Source organism: Grammomys surdaster, unplaced genomic scaffold, assembly GCF_004785775.1.
Source record: "Grammomys surdaster isolate TR1022 unplaced genomic scaffold, NIH_TR_1.0 125973, whole genome shotgun sequence".
In the NCBI taxonomy this organism is placed as follows: domain Eukaryota; kingdom Metazoa; phylum Chordata; class Mammalia; order Rodentia; family Muridae; genus Grammomys; species Grammomys surdaster.
This window is the reverse complement of record NW_021620790.1, coordinates 1332870-1354462: the sequence shown is the minus strand read 5'-3', so window position 1 is coordinate 1354462 and position 21593 is coordinate 1332870.

The window sequence follows — 21593 nt, the reverse complement described above, 5'->3', positions numbered from 1 at the left end:
ACATGGAAGACCTTTCTATCTTCTAACATCTTTTTCTTCTAACATCAATTTCCTTTTTCAGAGACTTGAAGTTCTTGTCATACATATCTTTCACATGATTAGTTAGGGTCACAAAAAGATATTTCATAGTATTTGTGACTATTGCAAAGGGTGTCACTTCCCTAATTTCTTTCTCAGCCTGTTTATCCTTGGGGTAGAGGAAGGCTACTGATTTATTTGAGATATTTTTTTTGTATACAGTCACTTTGCTGAAGTTGTTTATCAGCTACAGGAGTTCTCTTGTGGTTTTCTTGGTGGGTGTCACTTATGTATACTATCATATAATCTACAAATAGTGATATCTTGAATTCCTCCTTTCCAATTTGTATCCCTTAGATCACCTATTGTTGCCTAATTTCTCTGGCTAGAATTTCAAGTACTATATGGAATAGATAGGGAGAGAGTGGACAGCCTTGTTATGTCCCTGATTTTAGTGGGTGTGCTTCAAGTTTCTCTTCATTTAGTTTGATATTAGCTATTGGCTTGATGTTTATTGTTGTTATTATATTTATGTATGGACCTTGAATTTCTGTTCTCCCAAACAATTTTAGAATGAAGGCATGTTGTACTTTGTCAAAGGTTTTTCCAGCATCTAATGAGATGATCATGTGTTCTTTTTTCCTTTTATTTTGTTTATATCGTGGATTACATTGACAGATTTCCTTATATTGAATCATTTCTGCATCCCTGGTATGAAGCCTACTTGATCATGATGAATGGTTGTTTTCATATGTTCTTCAATTTGGTATGCATGAATTTTATTGAGTATGTTTGCATCAATATTCATGATGCAATATTCTTTATTGTATCTTTATGTGGTTTAGGTATCAGTGTATCGATACTTCATAAAATGTATTGGGGAGTATTCATTCAGTATCTATTTTATGAAATAGTTTGAGAAGTTTGATATTAGGGCTTCATTGAAGATCTGAAAGAATTCTGAACTAAAACCATTTGGTCCTGGGTATTTTTTGATTGGTAGAGTTTTAATGATTGCTTCTATTTCCTTAGTGTTTATGGGACTGTTTAAATGGTTTATCTGATCCTGATTAAACTTTGGTACCTGGTATCTGTCTTAGAAAATTATCAATTTCATCTCTATTTTCCAGTTTTGCTCAGTGAAGGTTTTTGCAGTAGGATCTGACAATTTTTTAATTCCTTCATTGTCTGTTGTTATGTCTCCATTTTCCTTTCTGATTTTGTTAACTTGGAAACTTTCCCTGTGTCCTATTTATTTATCCTAATGATTTTCTCAAAGAACCAGCTTCTGGTTTTTATTGATTTTTTTATATAGTTTTTGCTATTGTTGGTGTTTCTACTTGGTTGATTTCGGCCCTGTGTTTGATTATTTCATGCTACCTAGTCTCCTCTTGGTTATATCTGCTTCTTTTTGTTCTAGAGTTTTCAGATGCACTATTAAGTTGTTAGTGTATGCTCTTTCCAATTTCGTTATGCAAGCACTTAGAGCTATAAGGTTTCCTCTTAGTACTTCTTTCACTGTGTCCCATAAGTTTGGGTGTGTTGTGCCTTCATTTTCGATAAATTATAAAAAGTCTTTAAATTCATTCTTTCTTCCCTGATGAAGTTATCAATGAGTTGATAATTATTTAGCTTTCATGTGTATGTGGCCTTTCTGTTGTTTTTGTTGTTGAAGACTAGCTTTAGTCTGTGATTATATGATAGGATATATGGGATTATTTCAATCTTCATGTATTGGTTGAGTCTTGTTTTGTGTTCAATTATATGGTCTATTTTGGAGAAGGTACCATTAGGTGCTGAGAAGAAGAAATATTCTTTTGTTTTAGGATAAAATGTTCAATAAATATCTCTTAAGTCCATTTGATTCATAACTTCTGTATGTTTCACTGTGTCTCTGTTCAGTTTCTGTTTCCATGAGCTGTTCATTGGTGAAAGTGGGGTATTAAATAAAGTCTCCTACTACTATTGTGTGAGATCCATTGTTTGCTTTGAGCTTCTGTAATGTTTCTTTTACAAATGTGGATGCCCTTGAGTTTGGGGCATAGATTTTCAGAATTGAGAGTTCTTTTTGATGGATTTTTTTCTTTGATGAGTATGAAGTGTCCTTCCTCAACTTTTTTTTTTCTTTTGATAACTTTTAGTTGAAAGTCAGTATATTGAATACTAGAATTGTTACTTTAGCTTGATTCTTGGGACCATTTGCCTAGAAATTTTTTTCCAGCCTTTTATTTTGAGGTTGTGACTGGTTTGGGTACTAAAATTTGTTTCCTGTATGCGACAAAATTCTTGAACCTATTTACATATCCAGCCTGTTACTATATGCATTTTTATTGGGGAATTAAGTCCACTGGTGTTGAGAGATATTAAGGACCAATGATTGTTGCTTCCAGTTATTTGTATTGTTAAAGATGAAACTATGTTTGTGTGGTTCTCTTCTTTTGACATTGTTGTGCAATTAGTTTCTTGCTTTATCTTGGGTGTGTTTTCACTCCTTATGTTGTAGTTTTCCTTCTATTATCCTCCGTAGGGCTGGATTGGTGGAAAGATTTTGTTGACATTTTGTTTTGGCTTTGTTTCTCCATCTATGGTAATTGAGAGTTTTGCTGGGTACTGTAGCTTTGGCTGGCATTTTTGTTCTTTTAAGGTCTGTATGACATCTCCCCAAGATATTCTGGCTTTTAGAGACTCTGGTGAGAAATCTGGTGCAATTCTGATGGAGCTCCATTGATATGTTACTTGAACTTTTTCCCTTACCACTTCAATATTCTTTATTTGTTCTGTACATTTGGTGTTTTCATTATTATGTGATGGGAGGAATTTCTTTTCTGGTCCCATTTGTTGTTCTGTAGGCTTCATATATATATATATACATATATATATATATATATATATATATATATATATATATATATTGTTGATGATATTTCCTGGCCTTTTAAATTTGAAATCTTCACTCTCTTTTATATCTTTTATTCTTATAATTGACCTTTTCATTGTATCCTGGATTTCTTGAAGGTTTTGAGGTAGTAGCTTCTTGCTTTCTGTATTTTCTTTGACTGTGTTGACAATGCATTTTTGGTATCTTTCATGTCTGAGATTCTCTCTTCTATTTCTTGTATTCTACTGGTGACTCTTGCATCTATGTCTATTGATCTCTTTCCTAGGTTTTATATTTCCAGGGTTGTCATTCTTTATAATCTATTTTCCATATCTTTCCAGCAATTGCAAAAATAGAGATTGAGATCTAGATTTTGTTGACCATGGTGATAAATCTTGCATTAATGAATCTACAGGGTGTTTTGTCTGTTGGACAACGTGTGTTGTTGCAAGGTCACATGCCTATGAAAAATTAAGAAAGAGTACTTGCTGGTATTGAGTCCATGGGTATCAGTAAGTTTCATATTACAGTCATTCACAGAGAGGGTCACACATTTGTTCAATGCTCCAATAAGCATTTGTGGGAAATTGGAATAATGTTCTTGTCTTTAGTATTTAATTCAACAAAATAATTGGTTGGAAGAAATCTATTTACTTACTAAGCACTGTTAAAATTGTGAAGAGGATCTCAGCAATTCTGTAACATTAAACAATTTTAAAACTCAATTTTGACTTAATTGTTATTTATTTCATAGGATTTTCTCATGAGGTTTTCCATTTGAGGAGTACGGTAATAAAATTTGTTTTCAAGTTTCAAAGTTGAATTCTTTCTTAATAAATCTACATGAAGATTCTACATTTATTTGTTTATGCTAGAATCTTTCACCCATATACCATGCATGCTGCCCACTCTCACCTTCACCATGCCCTAAACTCAACACACATCCTCTCCCACAAATCTTTACATATATTCCTTTTTGTAGGATCCAGTGAGTTTACTTAGAGCCATCTGTGTAACTGTGCACCTAAAGATATTATTTGGAACCAGGTGTTTGCACATGTTCTTCACAACTAAAGACAATAGTTCCTATGTCCCAGAATCTATCAGAGATTAATGGTAGAATGCTATGAACCCATGTTTATTTCTTAATTGGAATGATGTATAAGACTTCTGTGGGCTTCTTGCAGGTTAAGATAGCCATAGATTTTATCTGTCTAGAAGATGGCATTTTAATCATTGAGCAGGCTTGTCTTTCTTGGTCATTGGTGAAAATGGTATATTTATAACAGAAATAAGATATAAAAGACATAAGAAAAGCTTCTGAATTATGAGTTCAATAAACATGTCATATTGGAATCTTTTTTCCATCTCAACAAACAACTGAATTCACCATCCTAGAAAACTGGTATCTTCTCTGCTATTGAGCAAACAAAGTGTTTTTGTTTTAGGGTTAAAATTTAATTACACATTTTCAAACCCAGTCAATGTAAAAGGTTTTTTTTTTTTGTTTGTGTGTTTTTTTCTTTTTCTTTTTCTTTTTTTTTTTTTTTTTTTGCTTGTCAAATCAGCAGATAGGAGCATTTTCAAAGCTATATTTCTTTATATATATAATCCTGTTTATATTTTGTGAAAGTTCAACTTACAGGTGTACTGAAAAGCATTTTATTACCTTTTACTTTAAGAATTCTGAATCTTATAATACATCCCATTAGAATCAATGTACTGTATCATTACATATAACAGATAAACTCATACCTCTTATGTGAGACAGTTTATAAAATTGAGATAGAATAACATTTTTCCTGCTTCTCTAGGGTTTTATGTACTTCAGTTACTAGAAAACATAAAATGTTCAATAAAATATTTACTATCACTTTGAAAGTCTCTGTAGGCATAAATTGAGTAGGGCAGTATCTCTGGCTTTCCATAGAGCACCTTACTTTAAAACAGCAGTCTGGCTTTTTTATTTTATTTTATTATTTTATTTTATTTTATTTTATCTCATTTTTAATTTGAGTTTACATGGTTCTCAATGCTGATCTATTTAAATCTGATAGAAATGATTTTCAGTTTTCATTAAAATGTTTATGACTGTATTGTTGTTGTCAAACTCTCATATGGATGTTATGAATTTAAAGTTGTTTTATCAGAAGATTTATGGTGTTTTAATTATTCATTTTAGTGTTTATGTATGTGTAGTGTGTGCACATATGAGTGCAGGTTCGCATGCTTATAGATGTTCATGTCACATATCCATGTGCCAGATATCATTGGGTTTTGCTCAAATGTTCTGCGATTTACTTACTGAGACAGATTTTTACACTGAAATAAGAGCATTCAGATTAGGCTAATATAGACATATATCTTTCTCATTCCAGAGGTCTCTGTCTCTTCCAACTGGGTTCTATGATGAGAGACATGTAGCCACACCTACCTGGATTTTTGTGGGTTTCAGTGATAAGTGATAAGTATTATGGTCCAATTCCTCACTGCATACTTCTACATCAAGCTATAATAGAAGAACTGAAGTTAAGTATGTGTTGGAAAAATAACCTCTATAAGACATTTCCACTATTTTACAACTTGCAGTTTCTGCTGTGTTCAATATTCTGCTACTGGTTCCCTTTACCTACCTTTATTAAGTGTCTACATCCTACATATTAAGGATAAGCTCTGACATTCAGTATTCAGTCCCTTTTCTTTGAAGACTCCATGGTACATTTTGAAAGAGTGAGGTTTTAAGGTTTGCAATAACTTTTAACTTGTAGAAGACAAAATGAAAGATGAATTGGCAGAATAACAATACCATCTTCTTTGGAATTCAGGGTTGGTCCATATAATCTTCAGTTATGACTTGGAAATTCCTGTGATGAAATGTCATCTTTATTCTTGTAGCTCATCTCATACATGTAGTCTTTCCCATACAATGAAATCTAAAGACAGATGTTTCTGAGACTATGTTTCTCAGTTTACTTTCAATAATTTGGGTGGTATTATTTTTTAAGTAAAATTAACATCCACTGATTTCTGTAGTAATAAAGTTCCTATTTTTGAAGGTAACTTATCTCTTCTTTTCTCTATATTTATTCATTCATTTACTTATTATATATTTTTGGATAGAGACTCACTATGTAGCACTCTTTTGGCTAGAACTCCCTATGTAGACCTGTGTGCATTCAATTCAGAAAGATCTACCTGTCTCTGCCTGTAGTGCTTGGGTAAAAGCTGCTCAGCAGGAAGGACTCCCAGGGATTATTACTTTCACTTTCAACTTTCTGCAACCTGGAAATGTTGGTCAGTAGGCATATCTGTAAGGATTGTCTTGCTTTCCTTAATTGACATAGAAAGATACAGTATAAAAGTGGAAACACTAATCCCTGGTCTTTGGATCTAGAATATATAAAAGTGAACAAAGATAGCAAGGTACTGAGAATGAAAACATCACCCCTTCACTGTAGATGTAACTAGCTGCTTCAGGACCCAGTCTTCACTTTCTTGCAGAGATGAACAACAAACTGGTTGTGTGAGCTAAAAGAAATTAATTAAATTAATTTTGTCAAGAAGTTTTTACAGCAACAGAAATGAAACTGGAACTCCTCTAAACTCATTTATCAAAATCTTCACATCAAACATTTACTTCGACAAGTGAGAAGGTGATTTATTTCCTTTTACTTTTTATAACTTTAAAAACAAATTGTTTTAGCAATCCAATTCTTTTTTATTAAATTGTTTTATTTTTTTACATTCTAAATGTTGCCCCCTTCCCAATCCCTCCTCCCAGTATCCCTCTTCCCTGGGGATAGAGTCTCTACAGGAATAGGTACATCCTTCCTCACTGAGGCCAGAGAAGGTAGCCTAATACTAAAACATGTGCCAGGGACAACAGACTAGCCCAGATATGCTCTTTGGTTGGTGGCTTACTCTCTTGGAGCACTGATGAATATACGTTAATGAATACTATTTTTCTTTCTATTGTGTTTTTTCCTCTTCATCTTTTTTGATCCTTCCTCTCACTCTTCCATAGATGACCCTGACCTTAGGCCAATGATTGAATGCAAGTCTCTGAATTTATCTCAGTCAGCTGCTGTTAGAACCTATCAGAAGACAACAATGCTAAGCTTCTGTCTGCAAGTGCAACATGGCATTAGTAATACTGTCAAGACTTGGTGCTTGGCCATGGGATGGATCCCAAGTTGGGCCAGTCATTGAATGACCTTGCCTTCAATCTCTGCTCCATTGTAGTCACTGCATTTTTTTTAAGACTGGAAAAATTTTGAGTCAAAATTGTGAATGTAGATGAGTGGCTGCATCTTTCAAGAGTGTGCCATGACTATCTGCTGGAGATGGTCTTTTCAGATTCCATCCCTTCCTTGTTGGCCATTTCCAATAAGGTCATGCCCACTAAGTCCTGTGAGCCTTTCACATCCCAAGTCTATGCTACTTTCTCAATCTTCCTACCACTTCTCATTCTCTACAGCTGCATATTTCCATTCATTCTCCTGGCCTTCTTGGCTTCTCTCCTGTCTCCATTCATACCTGATCCTGTCAACCTTTTACCATTTCTCCTCTCTACACCCCAGTTCCTTCCTCCATCTGCCTACCATGTGTATTCTTCCCCCTTCTAAGTAGGATTGAAGCATCCTCTCTTGGGCCTTCTTTCTTGTAAAATTTCATATGGTCTGTGAGTTGTATCTTGGGTATTGTGTACTTTTTGTTTAGGATCCACTTATCACTGAGTACATAGCATGCATGTAATTTTGGTTTTGGGTTAACTCACTCAGGCTGATATTTTCTAGTTCCATACATTTGCATGCAAACTTCATGATGTCCTCATTTTTAATAAGTAAATAGTATTTCACTGTGTAAATGAATCATATTTTCTGTATCTGTTCTTCAGTTGAGGGACATCTGGATTTTTTCCACCTTCTGGCTATTAAGAATAAAGCTGGTATAAACATAGTAGAGCATGTGACTTTGTAGTATCCGGGAGCATATTTTCTGTATATGCCCAAAGAAGTATAACTGGGTCTTCAGGTAAGACTATTTACATTTGTTTTATTTTGCTGAGAAACTGACTGATTGATTTCCACAGTGGTTGTAACAAGTTGCAATCACACCAGCAATGGAAGAATGTTCCTCATCTTTGGAAACATATGCTGTCAATTTAATTTTTGATCTTATCCCCAGTTTAGGGCAGGGAAGTGGGAATGGGTGGGTAGGTGGTGGAACAGCCTCATAGAAGCAGGAGAAGAGGAATAGGATAAGAGGGCTCTGGTGGGGAAGTGGGACAGGGAATGGGGATAAGATTTAAAATGTAAATGAAGAAAATACCTAATTTAAAAAAAAAGATCTTAGCCATTCTCCGTGGAGTGAGGTGGATTCTCAGGGTCTTACTGATTTGAATTTCCCTGATGACTAAAGACTGTGAATATTTTTTTAGGTGCTTCTAGGCCATTCAAGATTCCTTTGTTGAGAATTCTCTTTTCAGCTTTGTACATCATTTTTTTTTTTAATTTGATTACATGGTTTGTTGGAGGCTAACTTCTAGGATTCTTTATATATTTTGGATATTAGCTCTCTGTTGGATATAAGATTAGTGAAATATTTTCTCAGTCTGTAGGTTGCTGTTTTGTCTTATTGACAGTGTTGTTTGTGTTACAGAAGCTTTTCAGTTTCATGACATCCCATTTGTCAATTGTTGATCTTAGAGCCTAAGCCATTGGTGTTCTGTTCAGAAATTTTTTCACTGTGCTGATGCATTGCAGGCTCTTTCTGGCTTTCTCTTCTATTAGATTTAGTGTATCTGGTTTTATGTTCAGGTCCTGGATCCACTTGAACTTGAACTTTGTACAAGGGGATAAATATTAATTAATTTGGATTCTTCTGCATGCAGACTATCACTTAGACCAGCACCATTTGTTGAATATGCTTTTTTCTCCCACTGTATAGATTTGACATTCTTTGTCAAAAATCAAGTATCCACAGGTGTTTAGGTTTATTTCTGGATATGCAATTCTATTCCATTGATAGAACTCTCTCTGTAACAGTACCATAGAGTTATTATCAATATTGTTCTGGGGTGTAGCTTGAAGTCAGAGATGGTGATTCCCCCAAAAGTTCTTTATTTATTGAGAAATTATTTAGCTTTCTTCGTTTTTTCTGTTTTTCTTTATGAGTTGATAATGGTTATTCCATGTCTATGAAGAATTTAGTTTGAATTTTGCAGTGTATCTGTTGGTTGATTTTTGTAATATGGTCATTTCACGATGTTATTCTTACCAATCCATGGAAGATCTTTCTTTTTTTTGGGGGGGAGGGACTTGGAGTCCTTGTCCTACAAATATTTTACTTGATTGGTTAGAATTACACCAAAATATTTTATAATATAATGAAAGATGTTTCCCTAATTTCTTTCTCAGATTGATTATCATTTGCATAAAGAAAGGTCATTGATTTTTTTTTGTGTTATTCTATATCCAGCCACTTTGCTAAAGACATTTATCAGCTGTAGAAATTCTGAGGTAGAATTTTGGGGTTCACTTATATATATTGTCATATCATCTCGTTGGTCTCTTTTTGTTGTCTAATTGCTCTAGCTAGAACTTCAAATACTCTAGTGAATATGTAAGGTGAAAGTGCACAGATTTTAGTTGGATTGCTTCAAGTTTCATTCAATTTAATTCCATGTTGTCTATTGGTTTGCTGTGGATTGATTTTATTATGTTTAGGTATGTGCCATGGATTTTTGATCTCTTTAAGAGTTTTGACATAAAAGGGTGTTGTATTTTATCAAACCCTTTCAGGATCTACTGAGATAATCATATGATTTTTTTGTTTTTTTTTTTTATTTAGTTTATATAGTGAATTACATGGATGGAGTTTTGTATATTGGACTATCCCTGCATTCCCTAGGATGAACCCTGCTTGATCATGTTGAAGATGGTTTTGATGTGTTTTTTAATTTGGTTTGTAATAATTTTACTAAGTGTTTTTGCATCATTATTCATAAGCAAAATTGGACTCACGTTCTACTTCTTTGGTGGTTCATTGTGTGGTTTGGTATCAGAGTAACTGAGGCTTCACAGAATGAATTAGGTAATGTTCCTTTTGTTTCTAATTTGTGAAATAACTTGAGAAATATTGGTATTAGATCTTCTTTAATAGTCTGATAAAATTCTACAATTAAACCATCTGGCCTTGAGCTTTTATTTGTTTCTTTGTTTGTTGTTGTTGGAAGGTTTTTATTGAATGTTTCTATTTTCTTAGGGGTTGTCAGAATTTTTAGATAGTTTACTTGATCTTGATTTAACTATGATACATGATATCTGCCTAGAAAATCAATCATTTGTCTAGATTTTCTAATTTTCTTGAGTGTAGGTTTCTATTGTTATGTCTTCCTTTTCATTTCTGATTTTGTTAATTTGGATACAGCCTCTGTGCTCTTTAGTTTGTTTGACTAAGGTTTTATTGCATTGATTTTCTCAAATAACCAGCTTTTAATTTTGCTGATTCTTTGTATTTTTTTTTGTTTCTAATTAGTTGATTTCAGCCCTGAATTTTACTAAGTTCTTCCATCTAAATCTTATGCATGTGTTTGCTTCCTTTTATCCAAAAGCTGTAAGATGTGCTGTTATGTTGCTATTATAGTGTGTCTCCAGTTTCTTCATGAATCACTTAGTGGTATGCATCTTCTTCTTATAAGTGCTTTCATTGTGTTTCCTAATTTTGAGTATGCTGTGCCTTCATTTTTGTTACATTCTAAAAAGTCATTAATTTTTTTCGTTATTTCTTCCCTGACCAAGCTACCATTGGGGAGTGAGTTTGTTTAGTTTTCATGAGTATATGGGCTTTCTGTTTTTTTTGTTGTTATTGAAGTCCAGCTTTACTCTATGCTAATCTGATGGAATGAATGGGATTAGTTCAGTTTTCATGTATCTGTTGAGACTTGTTTTGTGTCCAATTATATTCCCAATTTTGGAGAAAGTTCCATATGGTGCTAAGAAGAAGGTACAGTCATTTGTTTTGGTGGAAACTGTTCTATAGCTCTCTATTACATCCATTTGGTTTATAATTTCTGTTAGTTATACTGTGTCTCTTTTTAGTTTCTGTTTCAATGACCGGTACACTAGTTAGAGTATAGTTTTGAAGTCCTCCTCTATTATTATGTGATTTTCAATGTGAGTTTTGATCTTTAGTAGTTCCTTTTACAAATGTGGGTGCCCTTCATTTGGGGCATATATGTTCAGAATTGAAACTTCATATTGGTGGGTTTTTCCTTTGATGAGTATGAAGTGTCCTTCTCTATCTCTTTAGATTACTGTTTTTGAAAGTCTATTAAATTGGATATCGTAATGGAGACTCAAACTGGTTTCATGGTTCCATTAGACTTGAAAAAAAATTTTCAAGCCCTTTATTTTGTGGTAGTGTTTGTCTTTGTTGCTAAAGTGTATTTCTTGTATGCAGCAAAATGATGGATCCTGTTTCTATGTCCACTCTGTCAGCCTGTGCATTTTTAATCAGAAATTGAGTTTGTTATTTTTGAGAGATATTAAAGAGCATTGATTTTTATTTCCTGTTATTTTTGTTGTTGGAGGTGGTATTATGTATGTGTGTGATTCTCTTCCATTGAGTTTGTTGTGAGTTGATTAATTTCTTGTGTCTTTTGTGTGTAGCTACCCTCCTTGTTTTAGAGTTTTGTTTCCATTTCCTCTGAAGGGCTGGATTAGAAGAAAGGTATTGTTTACATTTGGTTTTGTCATGGAAAATATCTTGGTTTCTCTATCTATGTTAATTTCGAGTTTTGCTGGGTATAGTAGTGTAGGGTAGCATGTGTGGTTTATTGGGGTCTATATGACTTCTGTGCAAGATTTTTTTGCTTTTATAGTCTCTCTTGAGAAGTCTGGTGAGATTGTGATAGGTCTTCCTTTATATGTCACATGGCCTTTTCCTCTTACAACTTTAATATTCTTTCATTGCTCTGTACATTTAGTGTTTTGGTTATTATAAGACAAGAAGATTTTTCTTTTCTGGTCCAATCTATTTGATGTTCTGTATGCTTTGTATTCATTTCTGGATGTCTCTTTTTTTAGGTTATTAGGCTTTTCTTTTATGATTTTGTTTAAGAAAATCTTCATCATCTTCTTTTCCTATTATTCTTAGGTTTGATCTTTGCACTGTGTCCTGAATTTCCTGGATGTTTTGAGTTAGGAACTTTTCACACTTTGTATTTTCTTTGAACAATGTGTGAATATCTTCTATGGTATCTTCTATGTCTAAAATTCTTTCTTCCATCTCTTGTATTCTGCTGGTGATTCTTACATCTTTAGCTCCTGATCTCTTCTGTAGGCTTTATATCTCTAGGTTTGCCTCCATTTGTGGTTTCTTGTTGGGCAAAGCTCGTGTGGGGCACGTGGGCGGGCTTCCAGGCTGGCACAAGCCAACTGGACTCAACAGCATAGACCATCGACAAACCGAGTGCCCGTGGTCTCGCCCACCCACACTGCGGCAGTGACCCCAGGGTCTCAGAGCAGAGACGCCAGGCACACGGGACATGACACAGGCACAGGCATGGAGGCAGCGCACAGGCCGCTGTTGTCAGGAGAAAGTGTCCCATGACCCGCTAGAGTGCAGAGAGCACTGCGGCGGGCAGAAAAGGCTTCTCTCCCTCCCCCGCCCTGTGGACAGGGGCGAGTGAGTCTTGACTTACGCAGAGTCCAGAGTTCAAAGAGGCATGTGGACAGATTTATTGGCATGATGGTGGGTTCAGATGGTGACAAAACTCTCCCAAAAAATGTCAGAAGGGGTTTGTTTATATATTGGAAAGGGGAGGGGCAGAGCCAGGGAAATCCTGAGGCAGAGGCCTGTTAGCCTCCTGTCTTACATGACTTGGCAAGGGCTGTATGTTAGATCTCTGGGTTTTGGGCGAGGAGCTGAACACCCAGGTTTCCACAATCCCACAGTTTCTCTATTATTTCTATTTCTACTTTATGTCTCCGACAGTTTTGTTCAATTTCTTCACCTATTTGATTGCATTTCCCTCTATTTTTAAGAGATTTACTGGTTTTCTCTTTTAAGGCTTCTATTTGTTTGCCTGAGTTTTCCTGTATTTCTTTAAAGAAGTTATTTATATTCTCCTTAAAGGACTCTTTAGTCATCATGAGATGAGATTTTAGCTCAAAATTTTGTTCTTTGTGTAAGAGTCCCCAGGGCATCCTGTGGTAGGAGAACTGGTTTCTGATGGTGCCAAATTACATTAGCTTCTGTTGCTTAAGTACTTGTGCTTATCTTTCACCATCTTGCTATCTCTGGTGTTAACAGTCCTGGTTGTCTTGGATTGGGGCAGGCCTCTTTAGAGGCAAGTCAAGCTGTGTGACCTGGTTTAGAGCAAACAGTGCTGTCTCTGGTTAGGACAGGCCTTCTGTGACCCTGGATATAGCAGGACTCCTGTGTCCCTGTGTCCCTAAGTGCCTGGTTAGGGCAGACTTCCTGGGAGGAGACAAGCTTTCTTTTGAATCCAGGGCCAGACATGATATTTTGTTTCCCTGATTATGGCAGACATCCTGGAAGGCAGGTAGACTTGTGGTGGGTACAGGAGGGTGTGGTTGAGTCACTGATATCACAAGTATTCAAGTGGAGGTGCTGATCATAAGAGGGCATGACTCAACTCTTGAGATCAATATGTAACAAATTATATGTATTTGTGTATTTGTTTTATACATTTGTACTAATTTAATTTTACTTTCTCCTGTGCTGTGTAGATTATAAACAAAGATAAATTGTGTTGGGGGGGGAGAGGGTCTAATATTGATTTGTTTTCCCATGACAATGCCTCTGAAGGCCAAAGGATGATGTTAGAATATTTTCTCCAGTACTTCTCTATGTCACAGAGATTCTTACTGAATCAGGGACTCACCATTTCAGACAGACATGCTGCCCATTGAAAACCCAGGGTTTCTCTTCCAAGCTCTGGGGTTGCTTACCTGCATTATTTTTCATTTATTTTTGTTTTTATTTTTAACTTTTTTGTATGGGTGCTGTAGGTCCAAATGCATATCCTTGTGCTTTTGGATTAGTTGCTTTACCAATATATTCATCTTCCCATTATCAATTGTAATTTATTTTGCTATGGTTTTATCCATCAAACCTATCCATTTAGTCCTTGACATGGATTAGCTATAATCATTACATTCCCAGGTCTGTTATGAAGGCTCCAGTATTGATAGTGGCTATAAAAATTTACTCCTTAGGAGATCATAAATTCAAACTTCATGTTTACTGAAATTTTCATTAGTGTCACATTATATCAATAATAATGGTAATAATGATAATGATAATGATAATAATAGATTCAGGAAGATGATATGATCTCATTAACTAATGATACTTTGGGAACATACTAACCATGATGAAGTTTTTAACAAAAAGATGACCATGTCAGTAAAGGATTGCCTAGAATTAGTTTACTGAGAAGTAATGAATGAAAACTGAAGAATATTGTGTGAAAACTTAACACAAAGTGAAAACATCCTCACACTCTCAGGGTTTCATTCCTATTTCATATGATGGAGTATAGATTTTGCAGAGCACTTTATGCTGCTTTGATACTTGAAACATTTCTGCAGTCATTGCTTTGTTGTCTGTATTTGGTCTGTCTCCCAGAATATTTCCCATCTTAAAATTGAAAAAGATTTTTAAAAGTCTCACTCACTCAGTTTGATATTTAGAAGTTATTTTTTATTTCTAACCTCTCTGTTCCAATATGAATAGAATTCTTTTCTTCTTTATCTCAATGGTATCTTGTATTTACATGTAAAGATCACTTATACTACTGATTCATACTATGCTTATTAATATTTATTGACAACCTGTCAAGGACATAAGGTTTTGTGTGTATCTGTTATTGAGCTTTTAGATTAGATCAATTTAAGTTGGAAGCCCCACTACAAATTTGTGAGGCACTATTCTATGGGTTGCGATGCTATGGAGAAATGAGAAAAGCCTGTTGGCTGGTGTAAAGTTGTGATTGCCTCCTCACAACCCAGTAATATCAAGCCAATCAACATTATAGCATAGATGGGGAAGGAAATTCTAAGCCCTTATCTCTAAGTTACTATATACAAATGAGAGCTTCACAATCAACCAGATGCACTTTTCTTCAAGGGTTTTTTATCGGTTAGTGTTTATACAGCCATGAAGAAAACAAAACAAAACAACCCTAAGGCCCTCTAAAAGCAAATCAGGAAGGAAAAGGTTTATTTTGCTTTCTTAATTGCAGTGCATCTTTCATGGAAGAGATAGGAAGGGGGAGGAAGTGAAACAGGGAACACAGAAGTACTGTTAACTGGCTTGGTCTTCATGGGTTTCTCAGTCTGCTCTCTTACAGTACCCAGGAGTACACAATCCACCACAGTGATCTGGCCCTTCCCACATCAATCATCAATTATTTATCTGGAAGATATACCACATGAACAAAACTACTGGGGACATTTCTTAATTGAGGTCTCTCTTTCAAAATGATTCTAGCTTGTGTCAAATTGAAATAAAGCTTACCTGATTAAATAAAGTTCCTATTATGTTGGTCAGTGGCTAACCCTACATAAATTTGGTCTACCAGTGGACCATCTTATACATATGTGCTGTGGGAGTTGATGACCTGACATCCACGTGTTATGACAGTAACTGGTTCTACATTCATGTGCTTTGATAGTGGATGGCTGTATACTCATATGGTATGATAGTGACTGGCCTTATACCCTTGTAATCTAGTATTTTATGGCCTTACAACCATAGAACACTAAGTACACTCAGTGAGTTGTCTTAAAAAAAGAAAAAGAAAAAGAAGAGAGCATGGTGTTGGGATGGGGATGTGGAAGAAATCTTGGAAGGGTGACAAATATGATCTAAACATCATTTATATACATATAAAATTACCAAAATGTAAATGTTAAAAACAAGTTTGCCAAGTGGAGTTAATTACGTTTGTGAAGCTATAATCTATTCTGCAATTGAATCTGTATCAGACTTTGTGCAAAGAACACTACTATTTGGCAGAGCAAATACAAGACATAAATCCCATTATACAGCTAAAATTACCAAATTCACTGTCTCTGCAGAATAACTCAAAGTTTTCATTCACCCAATAAGATGATGGATGTTTAATATATCAAATTCACACACACACACACACACACACACACACACACACACACACACATATATATATGACATATAGTCATAAAAATAGTTTTACATATATAATACAAATAGAAACACACATAAGACTTTACTACCACATCTGTGTGAAGTGATATAGCTATATAACTACAATTAAACTAAACAGAATAAAATTTAGGAATTTAAAGGTAATCATCCAAACTCTTTCAGTAAATAGCAAATACTTAGAATGCATTGCCATACATAATCCTGAAACAACAAGTAGTAGCACTTATGGACCCACCATGGCATAAAAAGTACAGTAACCAATCCCACAGCATGTATAAAGGTTTTTTAACTTTTCAAAATAATTTGAACACATCATTTTGCTTTGTCCATGAAATTACCCAATGATAATTTGTTAGCATCCTAATTTTCCCATTTATGGAGCATTTTGAGGAAAAAGTTTTCTTACATTTTTATAGTACTCTTTGATTAATAAAGTAAACTCAAATATCACTTTATGTTTTGAAGTATATTAGACATGAAATGCTTGCCCAAAGAGTATATTTGAACCCACTTAGTTGATAAAATTAAAGCAAGTGTGGTTGTTCAGGTACAGAAAGGAACAGGAAGTGTCTCCAATCCTCCCCTTTTGGTGCTCCTCCCACTTCATCTTGTTTTTCATCCCTAAGGAATGTTCTCGTAACTCTCATGAACTTATATTTCTTCTAAAATTTCTCTTTGAATGATGTCATCATTAATTATCATAGAAAGTAATGGGTTACATTGTGGCAAATACATAGCAATATTTGAAAATAAAATGTCTTCCCTACAAGTTGGTATATTTTAACAGTTTTGAGAGTTTATGAAACTTTAAAACATGGAGAAGCAGTAAGGGTGAAGGGGATCTTTGAAAGTGTAATCTCATTCCAGTCATAGTTGACTTTCTTCTTGCTGTTTGTACAGTTATGAAAACTTCTCAGTTTCTTGCTTGTGTTACCATTCCTTCCCACATTTCTGAATATCTAGATCTCTAGAAGCATAAGCTCAAGAAACTTTTCTCTAAAAAATGTGATAATATTACTTTATTATAGAAGCAAAGTAACTAATACCCATATACTTCTTATGTAATATTCTCCATTTAGTCTTCTATCATACCCCTTATGTTCCAGCCACTAATTCTCGTCAGTGGTTCCCTTCTTTACCTGCATGTTTCAAACATTGGATCCATTCTCTTCTTCTTCAGCAGCTGCTTTCTATTATCTTAACCTTTTTAGTTTCCTGAAATATATTCATTAGTAACATTTAAATAAATACATCCTATTAATTTTTCTTTATTTCTATGTTTAAATATGCACACACAGTATTCTGACTTTTTTAATCTATAACATACACTTTTTCACAGTGTAGTAATCATGTGAACAAACCTTGTAACTTACAAAAGTCATTTAAGAAATTAAGTCAGTTTCAAAGCAGTGAGCTAATACAAGTCTATAGGGGTAACATATCCTTTACTCCTACTTGAAATCTTGAGAAGAGAGATAATTGAACTTCCTGGTTAGGCTACTTCAGAAACTCGAAAAGGAAAATAGAACTTCAGGTTCTTCAGGTTTCCATATTACTGAGAAGGAATGCGCGCAGGCTTGTTGAATCAAGTCTTTCCCTAGGTTCATCCAGGTATCCAGGAGGCTTCCCAGTCCCACTTTGTTTAGACCAAGCAATGGTCTGATGTAGAGCAATTTTCTCCAGGTTCAATCATTCTACCCTCAAAGGAGTTCCTTTTGACTTTGGAGTTTCTAAGTTGAAAGAAATAAGAGAAAGACTCTAGAGACTCTGGGAGAAAACAACTTAAGGCACAGGAACCTAACTAGATATCCATAGCCCCATCTTCAATGTTATAGAAACAGTAAACAATTACTAAGGGAAGAGACTCTTCAACTGGACATGCAGCACAGTGTGCATGTCATTCAGAGAACACTAGACATGCATCTTTGATGTTTTATCGTACTTAATGCAAGAGATTTAGTGAGGCAAATACTTCAAGTTGTCCCTTCTAGTGTCCATAACATTCATCCTATCACTGCATGTAATTCCAATAAATGCACTACTGGTTTGCTAAGTTAGACTTTGATATAATTGTCCTTACATTCTCTGTTTCCCTATCTTGGATAAGTAGACATTTGTGTTAATTATCTCTAGGAAAATCTCATACAATTTCTTTTTCACCACTTGATCACAAAATCATAAAGAATTTTTTATGATCACAAAAAATCTCTCCAGTTGTACAGTCATGATTCAGTCAAAAATTGATCATTTAAAGGTTATGTTAAAGTTAACACAATTTTCTGGCACTTTTATGAGCTCTTGTTCCACATCAATGAATTTTAGGCTCCCAGATTTCTGGGTTGTAAAAGAGAACTTGTAGATCACTAGAAAGTGTTCTTTAGTGAAGCAGTATTGGTATTAATACCATGAAGTGTTATTCTGCCAAATATATAGCCATTTTTCATCTCCCCTACTTGGATTTTAGTCCTAGTCATCAACCGTCATATATACTTGTATCACAGGTATTCAAGAAGAAAACAGTTTAAATAATTGAATTAACAATGAAGAACAATTTACTAAACATGAAAACATTTTATTAAATAAATTGATATTTAAAAGATGTGGTATCCATATAAAATGGAATGGTTTTGATCATAATAAAGTCACATTGTTAATTAAAGTGAATGCAAAGGGGTACTCATATTATGTGAACTAAGCCAATAATTGAAAAATAAATATCATATTTTCTTTTACTTTTGGTAAATATTTATTTAATTTTGTTTTTTTATGTGTGACTATATATACAGGATCTTTCAAAATCCAGAAGAAGGTACATAGTAGTGAGTGACTTATGAATGCTGAGAACTTACCTTGGTCCTTTGCAACAGCAGCAAAGACTCTTAACTACTTAGTTATCTCTCTTGCCCTTTCACTCATTTTTGACAACTCTATTTTATACAGTTACAAATCTCATGTACAAATATACATTGAAAGTAGAAATGAAATTGTCTAAGACAACATAAGAGTAGAAAAAGAAGTGGCAAAGGAACAGGAAAAAGCAGAAGGGAATCTATATAGTCATCATACAATGTGGATAGTTTGAACATTTAATGATAAAAATAAAATATTAATATTATGTATATGTCTATGTGTCATTATGAGCAAATGAGTACAGGTGCCCTCAAAAGACAGACAATATATCCTTCTGTAGCTGCAGCTATAGGTAATTCTCTCAACATGGGTAACTGGAACAAAATCGCAATTCTCTGGAGAGCAATGTATTCTTTTCCCCCAGAACCATCTATCCATTCTGCAAATTAAAAGCAAAAACAATTCAAAATAAATATTCTCTATTTATATATTATTTTAATATAAAAAATACATACTTGGATTTTAGCATTAAAATTGCTGAGTACCTGACAAAATTTTGATACATTTAAAACATTGTTGTTAAGTGACCCACATGAAGACCAAGTATACATCTGCTACATATATGTAGGAGTCTTAGATTTAGTTCTTGTACACTCTTTGGTTGGTGATTCAGTCTCTGGGAGAACCCAAGTGTCCATGTTAATTGACTCTGTTGGTCATACTGTAGAGTCCCTGTCCTCTTCAGGTCTCTTAGTTTTTCCCCCAATTCTACCATATGAATCCTTGAGTTCTATGTAATGTTTGACAGTGGGTTTATGCATCTCTTTCCATTGGCTGGGGGCAAAGCCTCTTGAAGAATATTATACTAGATTCCTGTCTGCAAGCATAGCAGAGTATTACTAATAGTGTCAGAAATTGGTTCTTACCCATCACACAAACACACACACACACACACACACACACACACACAGCAGTATTTCTACTACTACTAATACTACTACTGCTACTACTACCACCACCATGAACATCAAGTAACAGAAATTAGTAATCATTTGTCAATGATATCTCACAACATCAATGGACTCAATTTCCCAATTAAAAGACAGACTAACAGATTGGATGCATAAACAGAATCCATCATTCTGCTTATACAAGAAACAAATTTCATAACAAAGATAGACATTACCACAAAAGAATATCAATAACAAACAAACAAAAAAACAAAAGAATATAAATAACAAAAGAATATCAATAAACAAAACAATAACAAAAGAATATCAATAAACAAAACAATAACAAAAGAATATCAATAACAAACAAACAAAAAACATTTTCCCAACAATTAGTCGCATGAAACAAACTAGAGTAGCCATTCTTGTGTAGCATTTCACTACAATCTAATAAAGAGCCCAAAAATTAGTTGAAAGGAATAAAGATAAATCTAAAATTCTTTTGGAATGTTTGTGGAAGTCTGCATATATGTGTGTACATATAATATATGTCTTTCTATTTATATGTGTGAAGGGCAGAATTCAATAATTGCTGTGTTTCATAGTGTTTCTTCATCTTATTTTTTTCATACACAGTCTCTAACTGAACCTGTCTCTTGTCCTAGGGATATATTTTTGTCTCCACTACCCTAAAATCACATCATGCTAACTAGCCTATTGAAAAATGTGATTTACAAGAATCCAAGACAGTTTTTCATGTTTTTGTCAAACATCATATAACTAAGCCCTTTCCCTACTCTATGGATTCTTGAGTGTTTGGTTTTTCTGTATATATCATGGTTTATGTCATAAAAGACTTTGATCTGTCTTCATTATTGTCAGATTTTACCCAAAGTATAAACACAATTTTGTCTGTTTCCCAGAATCTCAGACTACGTTTTCAGTTTAAGTTATAATGGCATGACATATTCTTAATATAAGCAACCTTTACCCTGCTTGATGCTGTATTGAGACTGAGACTTATCTCTCACCACTTACAACTTGTACCAGAAGAACAGAGGGCATTATTAGAAGATCTATGGATCCTCTAACTAAGTTGCAAGGAGCTTCTGAGCATAATATAAACAACCATCATTCTTGTCCATCACTCATTATCTCAGACACACACACATTCACTTTGGTGTCTTATTACTTTCTATTGTTTGGAGTTTATATTTAAGATATCATATACATGTAATGGCAGTAATTCATACCACCTATAAGACAAATAAGTATAGCTTTAAGTCAGAATATGTTCATAATAATTGAAGTTTAAATTTCTCACCAATGCTCATGCATTTCAATTTGTAGACATATTCTAAACATAGTTATTATCATTTTAATGTAAGTTGTTGAGCTATTTTGTTAAATATCATGCAGTGAACACTCATGATTCCTGTAGACACACAAACACACACAACACAAAAGACTCGATGATAAAGGCTATCTGGTTAGAATTAACTCAAAATTTAGAATTGTTCCATGAATTCCTTAAAATTAAATTGGTTTAATTTTCCTTCCCTAAGTGTTATTCTGAAACTCATTAGCAGAAAATAAAAATATTCTAAAAATTCAAGTCAGCTATCAGATTGGAATTAAGGCCTATTCCTTAGAAGGAAATTCAAGCCAGGTACTGT